General features: G+C 53.4%; 1 protein-coding gene across 4 annotated transcripts in view; it reads right to left on the reverse strand.

The window, feature by feature from the left end:
- LOC311520727 (cysteine-rich protein 1-like) overlaps nucleotides 1–14,401 on the reverse strand; it is a 175,809-nt gene that overhangs the window by 47,093 nt on the left and 114,315 nt on the right. Inside the window, exon 1 of one of the 4 annotated variants that reach the window (XR_014711685.1) lies at nucleotides 10,799–11,274. The exons of the other annotated variants lie outside the window; for them this stretch is intronic. The gene's annotated coding sequence lies outside the window, so the exon portion shown is untranslated. Of the gene's footprint in view, nucleotides 1–10,798; nucleotides 11,275–14,401 lie in introns of those variants that run through there. 4 annotated transcript variants of the gene reach the window in all.

A 14,401-nucleotide genomic window follows, 5' to 3' on the forward strand; every position in this document is an offset into this window, starting at 1 on the left:
TAGATACAGTTCTGGTGATGCAAACATTCCCCTGACTTGGATCATATAGGGCCCAAATCTTGCCACCACGGATGTCAATAGTAAAATACCCATTGAAATCAGTGCAAGTGATAGGAGCAGGTCAGCTATACTTGCATAGTGGCCACAAACATTATCTGTCCTGTGATCCCCTGGCAGGTGCCTGTCCTTCACCGAGTTGCTGGGCTGGCAGGGCTGTTTACATCAGTGATGTTAGTCATGTGTGCCCTCTCACCGTGCATTGGTAATGCTGATAATGCCTGTCCTCTAACCATGCTGGCAGCATCTGAAATCCAAATGAAGGTCACATAGAACAGGTCCCCTGAAGTCAAGGAGAAGATATCAAATTGGAGCTTAATGACCGATCTCCTCAGCCCAGACCAGGACTAGGGAGCACAGGGGCTGTTCATTTAGGCCCCTATTCAGGAAGGTACTTAAGCACATGCCTAACTCTAAGCAGGTGAGCAGTCCCAGTGACTATCAATGGGTCTATTCATGTACTTACAGTTCAGCATGTGCTAAAGTGTTTTGCTCAATCTGTGAGCTAGAGAGCCAGCGGGAACTCCAGGGTGTCTCTGTAGGCCAGCAGCAGCCTGAATAAAGAAACACTCTTACAGTCACTGTAGGCAAGTCCTGTTTCTTCTTTACAGGAGGAGCATTATGCAGACCACAGAAGCCTTTGAGTCATAACACCTGACAAACTAACCTGATTTGCATTGGAAATGTAGATCAGAGACAGGTCAAATACAGAAGCCAAATGAGCAGTTGGCCAGAGAATGGCAAAGCTCTCTCTTTTTTTTTTTTTTTTTTTTTTTTCATTTTGCTTGAAATTTTTCTTCAAAAAATTTCAAGTTTTAAGCAAAAACCCCCAAACCAAAAATGATTTGTTTTGGGGTTTTCACTGAAAATCTCAACAATTTTTTTAAAAAATTCATGAAAATTCTTTTCATTGAGCAAATACTTTCCATAAAAAAAACAAAATACGTTTCAACAAGAAAAACTTTGACCAGCTCTAGTGAGATTGGAATCAGTCCCTGAGAACAAAAATAGAGACCACTCCTGCACCAATATTGAAAATAAGGGCAAAAGTAACCTTGATTTCATAGATTCCAGGCCAGAAGGGACCACTGTGATCATCTAGTCTGGCCTCCTGTGTAACACAGGCCAAAATAAATCCTAGAGCAAGTCTTTTAGAGAGAGAGCCAATCTTGATTTAAAAATGTTCAGGGATGGAGAATCCACCGCAACCCTTGGTAAGTTGTTCCAGTGGTTAATCGCTCTCATTGTTAAAATGTACACCTTATTTCCAGTCTGAACTTGTTTGAGCTTCAGTGGAGCAGGATGGGCTCTGGGAATGGAGATAGCATGAAAACTGCTTTTTTGCAGTATTCTGGCATAGCTGCGTCTGTTGGCTGTGGTCTCTATCCCAGTGTAAAGAGGGACAGGATACAAGACCTTCAGTCATTTAGAACCTGCTCCAACAGATCACTGCGCATGGAAAATGCCAGTCTCTGTGGATCTGAACATTATGTTCATGCTAAAATAGATCTGTTTATCTCTACAGCAGTATATGACACTAAGCCTTAGGGTCGGTCTACAAACAAAGTTGCACCTGTTTAACTAAAGGTGTGGGGTGAAATCCTGGCCCCACTGAAATCAATGGGAGTTTGACTTCAGTGAGGCCAGGATTTCACCCACGATGTTTAAACTGATTTAGTTAACTGATGAAAAAGGCTGTGTGGACACACTTAAATCAATTTTAAACCGGGACAATATTGGTTGTGCTTCTGTTGGTAAATGTACAGGTGCAAGCTAAGCTAATATAACCAGCTTTAAGTTGATCTGTGTCTATACACGGGTTTTCATCCATTTAAATCAGAGGTCCCAAACCTGGGGGACATCCCCCCTGCGGGGCGCAAAGGAACATTAGGGAGTGCATGGCTGGGGCCCAGGCAAGCCCCTACAGGGGACAGGGGCAACCCAGCTCCATTCCTAGCTCCAGCGGCTGGCCCTACGCCCGGGGCCTCGACTGCTGGCCTCGTCCTCCAGCCGAGGCTCCGCTCCCGGTCCCGCCCCACCCCCAGCTGTGGCCCCAGTGTCCTTACCAGTTCCCCAGTACCTGTGTCCACATCCCCCCTTCTTGGGGCTGCGGCCCCACACCTGGCCCTGGCTTGCGGGGGAGGGCGTGGACAGCGGTTGGGGGGCATGAGGTAAAATTTTGGGGAACCACTGATTTAAATAAATCATTTTATAGCTGCTTTTGAGTTAAACTGGTGCAATTTGCGTGTTCAGACACAATTATTATCACTAATTATTACTAAAAATAAAAATGCATAATAGAATTGCAATATGATCTGTGGTTTTTCAAAAATAAATATTTCAAACAGCCATTTCAAAATATCAAATGATATCAGTTCACAAACAGAACTGTACCAAATTTTTATTCTTAAATTAACCCATTTTTTTGGCTGAAAGTTATGTTCCTTGAAAAAATCTCATGCAAATCATTTCTTTAAAACTCCATAATTTGTCCAATCTGCATCATATTTATAACCAAAAAAAGCATCTAGACAAACAATCTCTTTATAAAGTTTAAGCCTCATGTGATTTTAAATGATTGAATTATCAACCCATGAAACTCAGGGATTACAGTGGATACAGAGGGTGAACGATGCTGGTAGGTAAGGTTATAATGAAGCACGCACTATTGTAACCACTTAAGCAGATACATTAGCTGCTAACAAAGAAGAGCGTCTATAAAATCATGCAGTTCCTGTGCACCAAACTCTGACGTTTTAAATAATCCATCAAAACATTTTTTAAAAAAGGAAAATAATGAAGCTGTTGAAATAAGACCTGTTTTATGTAGCAAGCCACAACATTTCCAATAATGCAGTGAGTGACACATTCTTAAGCAAGTAACAGAGGAATTAATTTGCTACAATGAAAGTGTTCCATTGCCTAAGAGGGCTTGTATAAATTTTGCATAATGTTTGGAAGATATATATCCCCCATAATAAACTTCCTTCAATTAGAATGAATTAGCTCAAGGTCATTTCCTATTAATGTGAGTACTAAAAATCAAGGAAATCACTAGTTATGGCATTCACCTCCCCCGCAACCTCTCTCCAGATGTCTTCCCGCCAAAACTAATACCCAAATGCATTCACCTCCACAGCAAACTCCCTCTTATATCCACTACACAACTGCCCACAGTTACACATTCAATTTCTCAAAGTCGCACTCAACTTTATTTCTGGCGGGGCAGAGTTAAGGTTGTTTGGTGCCTGAATTGTGCATTCCCATGCTTTAAAATGTTTGGTTTCTCTTTAATTTAACCTTAACCCTGAATTTCCCAGGTTTTTAATAATGTCTTTTAATATGATTTACAACATTCTTGTAAGATTTTTTCCCCCTGAAATCACTGAGATGTTCTCCCATCTTTAACTCCAGCTCCTGAAGGGTGGGGAGTATGTGGATATATATATTATGACAGGGTCGGGCCAGATGGCTACAGGAGAGTGATAGAAGGCAGATATATTAGCCCCATGTTAAGTAGGTCCCTTTCCCCTGGGTAAGGTAACAGGGAAGGTTTTTTTTTTTTTTTTTTTTTTTGAAACAGAAAGGAAATTTATTTGTAACAGTTACAGAGAATACAAAAGGATAAAGAAAAACTTAGCAACAAAACAACGCAATCAAAAGGTATAACACAACAGCTTTCAGGAGGGAGAGGTGTTCAGGTTAGCCCAGGCCCAGAGCGGGGGGGCTTCCTCGACACTCGTGGTCTTCCACCCTCCTGAGTTACCTGGTGGCCTAGAGCGGGGGGGCTTCCTCGACACTCATGGTCTTCCACCCTCTCGAGTTACCTAGTGCCGCGCCCAGGGTCACCGACCCTCCCTCTCCTGAAAGTGCCCGACAAGATGGGCACGGCTGCGGGGTGGGTGGTTGGGAGGGAGGGGGGTACACCCATGTATTATAGGACCCCTCCTAGAAGGCAGTAATGATGGTATTCACAGCAACTAACGGCTGTGGCTGGCGGCTCTCGCTCTTTCCCTCAATCAGAGGGTCAGACGGAGGGAACCGGACGGGGTCACCGAGCAAAGAACCCCGGACAGCGCCCACCGCTCCTCGAAGGTGTCAAGGGAGTCGGTGGACGCTGCCCAGAGGAACTCCGCCCGGATACGTGAATGTACTGAGAGTCGGAAAACGGCCTCGCAATCGCAGGACGCCTCATGAGCCAACCTCCGCTCTCTGGTCTTATAAATGGCTGTTTTAGCCAAGGCTAGGAGGAGGCTAACCAGGAGATCCCGCGACTTGGTGGGGCCACGGATGGGGAGTGTATAGATAAAGAGGTGGGGGGAGAAATGAAGCCAAAAGCGCAAAAGAATATTTGTGAGGAGCCGGAAAAAAGGCTGCAATCTGGCACACTCTAAATAGACGTGCGCCAGGGTTTCCCGCACGTTGCAAAAAGGGCAAGTCTCCGGAAGGGAGGTAAAACGTGTCAAAAACACGCCCGTGCTCACAGCCCCGTGAAGGAGCCGCCAACTGATGTCCCCGACGGGCCTCGGGACCAAGGTGGAGTACAGGCTGGCCCACCGAGGTTGCTCACCCTCCAAAGGTGGTAAGAGATCTCGCCACTTTGTATCGGGGCGGGACACCAGGGTGCGGGCATGAAGGGTATGGAGCGTAAGTGTATATAAATATTTCCGTGATGCAACTTGAAAACCGACCGGTTGCAGTTCATGCAGCCGGCTCGCAGTGAAAGGATGAGGGGTGTGTTGGGATCGGCAGGGTAGGGGCCCGATGGAAAGGTCCGGCGGGCCTGGGGTAAGGGATGGGCGGGGCGCGCCCTCGCACAAGGCTCGGCTAACATAAGCCCGAGCGGCGGGGGTCAGAGCGGCCTCCACCTCCTGAAGCACGCGCCGGGGGGTGCGAAGGCTGGAGAGCCCCATGCGTCGAGCGAGCGTCAGGGGATCCAGCCAGTCCCCCCGGTCGTAGTCCAGGAGGTCCCCGACCCTCGTAACTCCCGCCAGGACCAACCTCTGGCGCACCGTGCGGGACTCCGCCGCCTGCACACAAAGTTGGGGGTTGTGTAGCAGGGGCTCCGTGAGGAGATCTGCCCCCACGATGGCCGCCACGGACCTGGTCGTTGAAAACAGTTTCCAGGCCCGGAGGAGGTCCTGGTAGAAATCCGGCAGCCCGGAGAGGTCTCGCGGAAAACCTCTCGGACAAAGATAAAAGAGCTGTCGGTCATACCGGAGCCCATGGAAGCGGCGTAAAAAGGCATGCGCCAATATGCTCCACGTCGAACTACCTGCACTATAAAGGAGCCTCTGCAGGGCCTGGAGGCGGAAAACGCGGACCTGAGTGTACAGACACTTCAGGCCCTGCCCTCCTTCCTTCAGGGGCAAGTGGAGAACTCCAACAGGGGCCCAGTGCAATCCTGACCAAAAGAACTCCAGAATCAATCTCCGGAGGTGGGACAGGAAACCCGGGGCCGGGGCTAGGGTGTTGAGCCGGTACCAGAGCGTGGACAGGACTAGTTGGTTAAGCACCAGTGCTCTCCCTCGAAGGGAGAGACATCGGAGTAGCCTCGTCCATTTCCTGATCCGCTCAATCACGCCGCCTTCCAAATTTTGCCAGTTCTCCGGCGGAGAAGGGTGCGTGGCAGAAAGGTAAACGCCGAGATAGAGCAGAGGGCCGGCACTCCACCGGATGGTCTGAAGCGCGGGTGGGAGGGAGCTTACCTGCCGCCAGCCCCCCACCGCCAAGCCAGAGCTCTTGACCCAGTTGACGCGGGCGGAGGAGGCTGCCGAAAAGATGGCTTGGCATGCCTCCACTCGCGTCAAGTCGCCCGGGTCCTGGACCACGAGGAGGACGTCATCGGCGTACGCCGACAGGACCAGCCGCAGCTCCGGCTCCCGCAGCACCAACCCCGTCAACCTCCTGCGGAGGAGACAGAGGAAAGGCTCGATCGCCAGAGCGTACAGCTGGCCTGAGAGGGGACACCCCTGCCGCACCCCTCGCCCGAAGCCGACCGGTTCGGTCAGGGTCCAGTTGAGCCTAACCAGACACTCCGCGGAGGCGTACAGCACCCGGAGAAAACTCACAAACTGAGGTCCGAATCCAAACGCTCGCAGGGTGCTCAGGAGGTACCCATGATCTACCCTATCGAACGCCTTCTCTTGATCGAGAGACAGGAGGGCGAACGACAGACCGTCTCTCCGCCCGAGTTCCAAAAGGTCTCGGACTAAAAAGAGGTTGTCAAAAATGCTGCGACCCGGGACAGTATAGGTCTGGTCTTGGTGAATCACGTCCGCCATCACGGACCCTAGCCACAGCGAGATTGCTTTCGCTACGATTTTGTAATCCGTGCTAAGGAGTGAGAGGGGACGCCAGTTTCGTAAGTCGCGGAGGTCCCCCTTCTTCGGCAGCAAGGCGAGCACCGCTCGTCTGCACGAGAGAGGGAGGACCCCGCCCTGCAAGGACTCAGCCCAGACAGTGACTAGGTCTGGGCCAAGGATGTCCCAGAACGCGCGGTAAAACTCCACGGTCAGCCCGTCCATGCCCGGAGATTTATTGGTGGGCATGCGACGGAGGGCGTCCGAGAACTCGGCCAGGGTGAGAGGCAGCTCTAGCCGGTCTCGGTCGCCCACGCTGACCGTGGGGAGTTCCTCCCAGAGCACCCCGCAAGCGCCAGGATCGGTCGGATCCGGGGAGAAAAGGTTTGCGTAGAAGTCACGGGCCCTCCCACACATCTCCTCCGGATCCGTGAGGGGGGTGCCGTCTTCCGCTAGAAGGCAGGTGACGTGTTTTTTGGCCCCCCTCGTTTTCTCCAGGGCGTAGAAGAAGCGGGAGCCGCGATCCATCTCCTGAAGGAGGCGGATGCGGGACCGGACAAAGGCACCTCGGGCCCGGTGGTCCTCGAGGGCTCGAAGTTCCTCCCGCTTCTCCCGGCACGCTCCGCAGAGGGACGGGTCCTCGGGGCTGGCGGCCAGGCGCCTCTCCAGCTCTAAGACCTCCCGTTCCAACTGCTCTATCGCCGCATTTCTCCGTCGGCTGGTGCCCCGAGTGTAGTTGCGGCAGAAGAGCTTGGCGCGCACCTTCCCTAAATCCCACCAGCGCCGCACCGAGGGAAAGGCACGCCACTGCTCCCGCCAGGCCAGCCAAAACTCCCGGAAGGACATCACAAAGCTCTCGTCCTCCAACAGGCTGTTGTTAAAATGCCAGTAAGCCGGCCCCGGTCCCTCTGCACGGAGGGAGACTGTGACGGCAACCAAATGATGGTCGGAAAAAGGGGCCGGCCGAATGGTGGAGGAGTGGGCCTGTGAAAGATGGAGACGGGATAGATAAATACGGTCTAACCGAGAGCGGTGCGACCGACGGGCCTCCACCCGAACGAAGGTAAACGTGGAAGTATCATCTGGGTGATGGTCACGCCAGACGTCCACTAGGGAGTGATAGTCGACTATGTCTCGAAGAATGGTCGCGGCGGCCGGGCTCGGCTCGGCCCCCGAGCGGTCCCGTTCCTCGAGGGTGGTGTTAAAGTCCCCTCCCAGGATCAGGCACTCGTGTGAATCCAGGGTGTCGAGAAACTCGGACACCTGCTGGTAAAATTGCGGCCGCTGTGAGCTCACTTGCGGGGCATAGATATTAACAAAATTGACCACGAGCCCCTCCAAACGAACTCGGAGGTGCAACAAGTGGCCCGGCACGGCCTCAGTGACTCCGAGCACCTCGGGCCGCAGGGTGGGGGAGAACAGGGTCGCCACTCCAGCTTGCCAAGCCGTGCAGTGGCTAAAGTATACCCCGTCCCCCCATTCCAGCCGCCACCTATCCTCGGCGGTTGGGTCCGTGTGGGTCTCCTGCAGGAAAACCACAGAGTACCTCCCCTCCCGAAGGTAGGAGAGCACCTGGGACCTGCGGAGAGCCATCCTACAGCCCCTGGTGTTCAGGGTTACAATGATGAGAGGTGTCATGCGGAGGGCTGGGGGGGTGGGGAGTTCTCAGGGGTGGGGGTACTCATGGCCCCCGGCGGGTCGCGTAGCAACCCGTGTCCCATCCCGTGAGTAAGTAACTCTTTCCGGAAGCTGCGGGCCCGCTCGTAGGCCGCGGCACCGCCCTTCCCTTGCCCTCTACCCTCCCTCATAAGGGCTCTCGCGGCCCGAAGGAGTCGATCAAAGTCCCCCCATTGCTGGAGAGCCAGCTGTGCCCTATCGCGGGCACCACGGCATCGTTTCAAGAACTCCCGTAATGCATGCTGCAGCTCATGGGGGGGTAGGGTTACAACTCCCAGAGCAGTCCCTGGTGGGGCTTTTGATGCAGCTTCGTGGTCCGCTAAGGCGGGTAGGCAGGGTGCGGACCGCCGACGGGGTGTCTGACAGGCTGGGGTTATTAACTCCATCTCGTGCCTTGGGGCGGACGGGGATGGCAGGGGGAAAGGTGCAACTCCTGGGGAGTCGCAACTAGAAAACATAAAGACTGCTCCCTGGGGGGAATCTGCAAAAGGCGGAAAAGAAATAACCCCAGGGGCGGCGGTAGCCTTGCAGGAGGAGGGAAACTGAACCAGAATAGGGGTGGGGGCAGGGGCAGAGGTAAGGCCCTGGGCTTCAGGAGGCGCACAGCGAAAAGAAGGCGCCTCCCGAGCAGGGTCAGGGGTGAAGGGGCAAGGGAGGGGGCTCCGAGGAATGCTAGGTACTGGCTCCGGGGTGGTCGTGGCAGCCATGGCCCCAGGCGGTAAACCACTTTCCGTGGGGTGCTCACCCGGAAAGGCAGTCAGGGGGAAAGGGCATGGGGAGAGGGGGCCTGGGGTGAGATTGCCCAAATCGAGGCCGGCCGGCAGTAAATCATCCCCTCCCTGGGTGACCGGGGTCAAATCCAGGGCTTCAATCTCTGCGTACACAGAGGAGAGGCCAACTCCCACCACCCCAGGGGCCTCTCCGCTAGGGCCCGCCTCGGCGGTCACGTCGGGGTTCGTTGGGAGTTCAGGTGGTATCTGGTTAGAAGGGGCTTCCCCCGGGGCTTCGGAGGGGAGGGTCCCCCGCGGAGGGGGGATTCCACCCTCCAATGCTGGTCTATCTTCACCTCCCGACACCAGCGAATGGATCGCACTCGTGGCCGAGGCGGGAGGCTCGAGGCCGGTACCTCCTTTCCTGGTCTTCCGGGGGGCTTCCGCGTCAGATGAATGCAGCGGAGCTCGAGCCCTCCGCTTGCCTCGCTTCCCCTGGACTACAGTCCAGCCCTCCATGGCGTCGTCCGGGGGTTGAGTAGCAGGGGACGGAGCGGGGCGCGGAGGCAAAGGTTCAGGGGTTTGGGGGGGTAGCGGTAAGGCAGCATGAGGGGCGGGGGGTTCTCCTTGGGGCGAGCCCTCTCCTGCACCCGGTAAAAACTTTGCCACACCCCCCTCCATAGGCTCTGCCGAGGCGGTTACGGCAAGAGTGGGACTCCCGTGGTCGCCCGGGCGTTGTTGGAGGGGTGCCTCTTGGGCCCGGACAGGGGCAGCGGTGGATCGGGTGGGAGGGGGGGTGGTGTCGGGTGCCGGGTGGCCAGGGGTGTCGGCAACAACAGGGCCGACATCCCGCCGGGTCTCGGGGGTCTCAGGTGCCCCTCTCCCCCGGGCCAAAGGGCAGTCCCTGCGGACATGCCCTGCCGAGCGGCAGAGGTAGCACCGGGCCTCTCCGGTGGAATAAAAGACCCTATAGCGGGCTCCCTGGTAGGGAACTAGGAAGGACCCCTCGAGCGCCTCTCCGTCACGCACCCCCGCCGGCAGTAAAATCTGCACTTGCCGGCGGAACGATAGGACGTGACGGAGGGCGGGGTCCTTGCAGCCTAACGGGAGAGGGCTAATAACAGAAACAAGCTTCCCCAGGGCAGAAAGAGCAGGTAACAGGGCAACATTAGGTAAAAAGGGAGGAACGGAGGTGAGGACGAAGCGAACGCCCAAATCTTCTAGCGGTTCTAGGGGGAGAAACACCCCCCCCCACCACTAGGCCCTTCTCCACCGCCTCCTGGGCGGCAGTCTCCGAGGCCAGAAAGGGAACGACCTTCCCATACATCTTGGAGGCCGCCACAATGGCCATGGGTCCTACCACTTTCGCCAACGCCTGCACGTATGCCTCCACGTGGGGCGAGGCGGGCACTAGGAGGCAACGGACACCGTGCTTCCTGGTCAGGGCAGGAAGAGGGCCCCGATTGCTAGTAATGGCAGCGGAGGCAGTGGGAGGGCGAGATGAGGAGGCGGCAGGTAAGGGGGGGCCTGTCGCCACCCGGGCATACGTCCTGGGGGCCGGGGGAGGGATGGTCGCAGAGCTGGTGGAGGGAACAGCTGGGAGGGGTGCCGCGATCGATGACGAGGCCACTGTGGTGGAGGCGGCCTCTGCCACGGAGGGTCCAGCGGCATTAGCGGGGCCCTTCCCTTTTGGCCCGCTTCGATTTTTCTTTCCAACTGGGGGGGGGTTCCTAGAATCTAGTGGGGCAGGAACCAGAGCAGCAGTAGTAATCGCCCCGGTGCCTCCCACTGCCGATGCCCCAGCGGGGGCGGTGGCAGGGGTTCTAACAATGGAGGCGGTGGGGAAATCTTGAGGGGTGGGCAGGAGGGTAGATGGGGAAGGGGCAACCAATTTCGGTGGAGGGGCCTTGCGTCCCTCCTTCTCTGCCATTGCAAGCAGGGAGAGACAGGGAGACACTGGGAGGGGGGGGGCAAAAATCGGGGTCCGGTAGTAGGGGTAGGCTATGGGGTAAACAATCCGGGGGGTGGGGGGGTGGGGGGAGGACAACCCACCACAAGTGTCCAAAGAGTCTCGCTTGGTTGGTTGTTATGCCTGGTCCAAAAGGCAAAGTCCAAAGCAAACAGCTGGATCCGAAGGCAGATGGCAGATTGCCAGCAGGGACGAAGCAGCGGGGGCCGTGATAGTTGTAATAGTGGTGGGGGGGGTGGGGGGCACCGATGGATCTGGGGGTAGCTCCCTGCTACACCCCTGTGCCGCCGCAGGTGCAGCTGAAATGCAGTCAACTCCCCCCCCCGAGGGTAGAAATTCAAAAGAAATCCCTCAGTCTTACGGCCTCTCTCCACGATGATTCATAGCTGCCCGGGAGTTCTCCGGCCTCTGGCGTCTGCTACAGCTGTTGGCTCTGTCCCAAGGCTCTCGGAAAAAGTCCAGGCAAAAAACAAAACAGCTGGGTCTGGGGGGGTCCACTCCCCTCTCCGGACAGCAGGTTGGCAGTCCTCCCCCCTCCTCCGGGGGTTTCAAGTAAGCAAGGAGCAAAGTCCAAAAGCAGGCATCGGGGGGGCGGGGGTGCTGGCGACCGGCCAGCACACTGACGCAGCTCAAAAGAACGAAAAAAAACGAAACCAAAAAAACAAAGCGTCCGGCCCAAACGCGGGGGGGGAAACTAAGCAAAAGGAAAAGTGTGAAAAATCCGGGCCGGGGGGCTTTAGGAAAGAAAGGAAAGCAAATAGCTCAGGAGCGAGTGAAGAACGATTCCGGCTCCTTAACAGGGAAGGGTCCAGAACAATCAGGAACTTTCTGGAAACAATTAAGGCAGACACGCTGATTAGAACACTGCAGCCAATCAAGAAGCTGCTAGAATCAATTAAGGCAAGCTAATCAGGGCACCTGGGTTTAAAAAGGAGCTCACTTCAGTTTGTGGTGTGCATGTGAGGAGCTGGGAGCAAGAGGTGCAAGAAGCTGAGAGTGAGAACGCGTACTACTGGAAGTGTGAGAAGTACAAGCATTATCAGACATCAGGAGGAAGGTCCTGTGGTGAGAATAAAGAAGGTGTTGGGAGGAGGCCATGGGGAAGTAGCCCAGGGAGTTGTAGCTGTCACACAGCTGTTATGGAGCCACTGTAGACAGCTGCAATCCACAGGGCCCCGGGCTGGAACCCAGAGTAGAGGGCGGGCCCAGGTTCCCCCACATCCCTCCATCCCTGTAACTCCCTACTTGATACCGGAGGAGTTGACCTGGACTGTGGGTTCCACCAGAGGGGAAGGTCTCTGGCCTGTTCCCCAATCTATTAGGTGGATCAGCAGAGACTGCGGGGATTGTTCTTCTTCCTTTCCCCATGCTGGCTACTGATAAGGCTAACTGAGTGAATGGCAGATTTGAGCCACGAAAGTGGCCAAACTGAGGGCTGCCGTGAACCTCTGAGGCAAGCAAATCCGCCAATAAGCGCAGGACCCACCAAGGCAGAGGAGGAACTTTGTCACAATGTATCATATCAAATACGAGCACACATGCATAGGCCCACATGCTCTCTTCACGGTTAATAGAAACCTCAGGAAAGTGCATTTTTCCAGGCAAACTTTTCATGATGTGTGTCTATGAAGAAACAATGCAATGACAGCAATGGGCTGGATTGTCCCCTTCCTGGATTTCTCCACTATAAAGCACAGGAAATTCTGATTGCCCATTCATGGAATCTCTGCTTTTATTATTTAATAGTGGGGGGTAATGGGATTTGTCCCCTAGTCAACCACTGCAGAATTGACAGGGGACTTAACCCAAGGAAGCCACACAGTACCCGAGGTCAGTGCTATCTGAATGGAGACCATTTGCATCCGTTCTGCCTCCTGAATCTAAGGCCCCATAGCCACGCAATTTGCTCTCCAATGTGCACATCATCCCCCAGGCAACTGCTTCATTCAGGCCCACTCGGGGGCGGTTTCAGAGAGCAGGAGGGGACAGCGCATGAGTTAATACTGATAAGGCCACCGTGAACAGGTTATGGTGCTCCCACGGGGTAGACCAGAGTGGATGTTCCTACAACAAGCACTGATTTCCCCCCGTTCTGCCTCCTCTAGTCCTTGCTTTGGCCCGTCCCAACCAGTGGAACGGATCCCCTTGGAGCACCCAGGGGCTTCCACGAGGTGATGAGAGGAGGGCAATGTTGTGCAGGTAGCAACCTCCTTTCTGGGCCCTGTCACCACCTGGATCCACTCATTTCTCTGCCTCTGCCCACACAGGGGTAATGCGGCTCATGGTGCGGAATTACCCTTTGGTCACAGATGGGACCTTTTGGCTAGGGATCGGAATCTTAATGAGACGCAGCAATGAGGACCTCACCCTGCTATGCAGACCTTTTCTGGGCATCTTGGGTAATTTTAACCCCAGGAAACAGAAGTGGGAACAGTGGGGAGACAAAGGGCAAATGGAAGAAGCTGCTGCTGGCTTTTACTGGACTAACCTAAAATGGAACAAGATGGATTCTTCCAAATGCCAACCTCTTCCTGGAAAGCCAAGTGAGTCTTCATCAAAACCCCCTTCTCTTTCGAGTGCTCCCTCATGTCCTATAAGCATGGATTTGTGAGCACCCTATCAATATACTCCCCCCTACCCTTCGTAGTATTCAAGAACTGAGCTCCTGATAACCCTATCCCATAGCCCAACACATGGCATGCACGGTCCTCAGAGTAGCTGGTGATTTAAAAATAAAAAGCCAAAATTCATCCTATAAATCACTTGAAACAACTGCTAACTTAAAAAGTGAGCAAACCTTTTCCATGTATCTTTTTGCACTGTAGACCCATTCTTGTTTCTCTATCACTTTGTACACTGTAGCAGTCCTATTTCATATGAAGCCAAGCGGTATTATAAGGGCCTACTGCACCATTGCAAATATGATCTGAGAAACTATAAATCACTTCTAGGTTCCGAAAGATATTTTGTAGCTTTATCTTATCTTATCAGTTCATTAATAAAAGCAGTTAACACATTCATAGTACTTTTTGAAACATGTTGAGTAAACTTTTCCTGTCCATTGCCAAAATATTTCATAGCAAATTTGGAAGGAAATTCATATTAATCCTGTTTAATTTTGGAGGACTGATCTTGAGGTTTTTCTATCCAGACATCCACATAATTCAGAACTGATTATATTTATACACAGAGAGACAATGTATTAAAGAGGTTGCTTGTTGAGGTAATGTTTTATTACACCAACTCCTGTTGCTCAAAGAGACAAGCTTTTGAGCTTTACAGAGCAGCATCAACTTAAAAATCATACTTCTGTCTGAAAATGCTTTTCCTTCAGTTATTAAAAGTATCATCTAAGACTAAAAGAAATTAGAGAAAAAGTGTTTCTCTCTATTTTTGTTCAGTTTATTCACTTTGTGCAATCGCCAGCACTTCTCATAGTGCCGCTGCCCTGGTATAGTCAGAGTGAGTCAGCTTCTCCGGTTTGTGGGGGTCTTTCACACAACAACAGGGGAAGAAAAATATTTTTAAAAACAGAAAAATGTGATTTTTTTTAAGCACAAAAACTGGAACAGGGAATGAGAAGCAGGTGCAATCACTGAAATGACTTTTAACTGGCTATCTGAAACTGATTAGATATCTAGCGGATGAAGTGCCATGATGAACGGAGGGTCACTAACTGCAAATGT

Source organism: Lepidochelys olivacea, assembly GCF_965140295.1.
Source record: "Lepidochelys olivacea isolate rLepOli2 genome assembly, chromosome: 5".
Classification (NCBI taxonomy): Eukaryota; Metazoa; Chordata; order Testudines; family Cheloniidae; genus Lepidochelys; species Lepidochelys olivacea.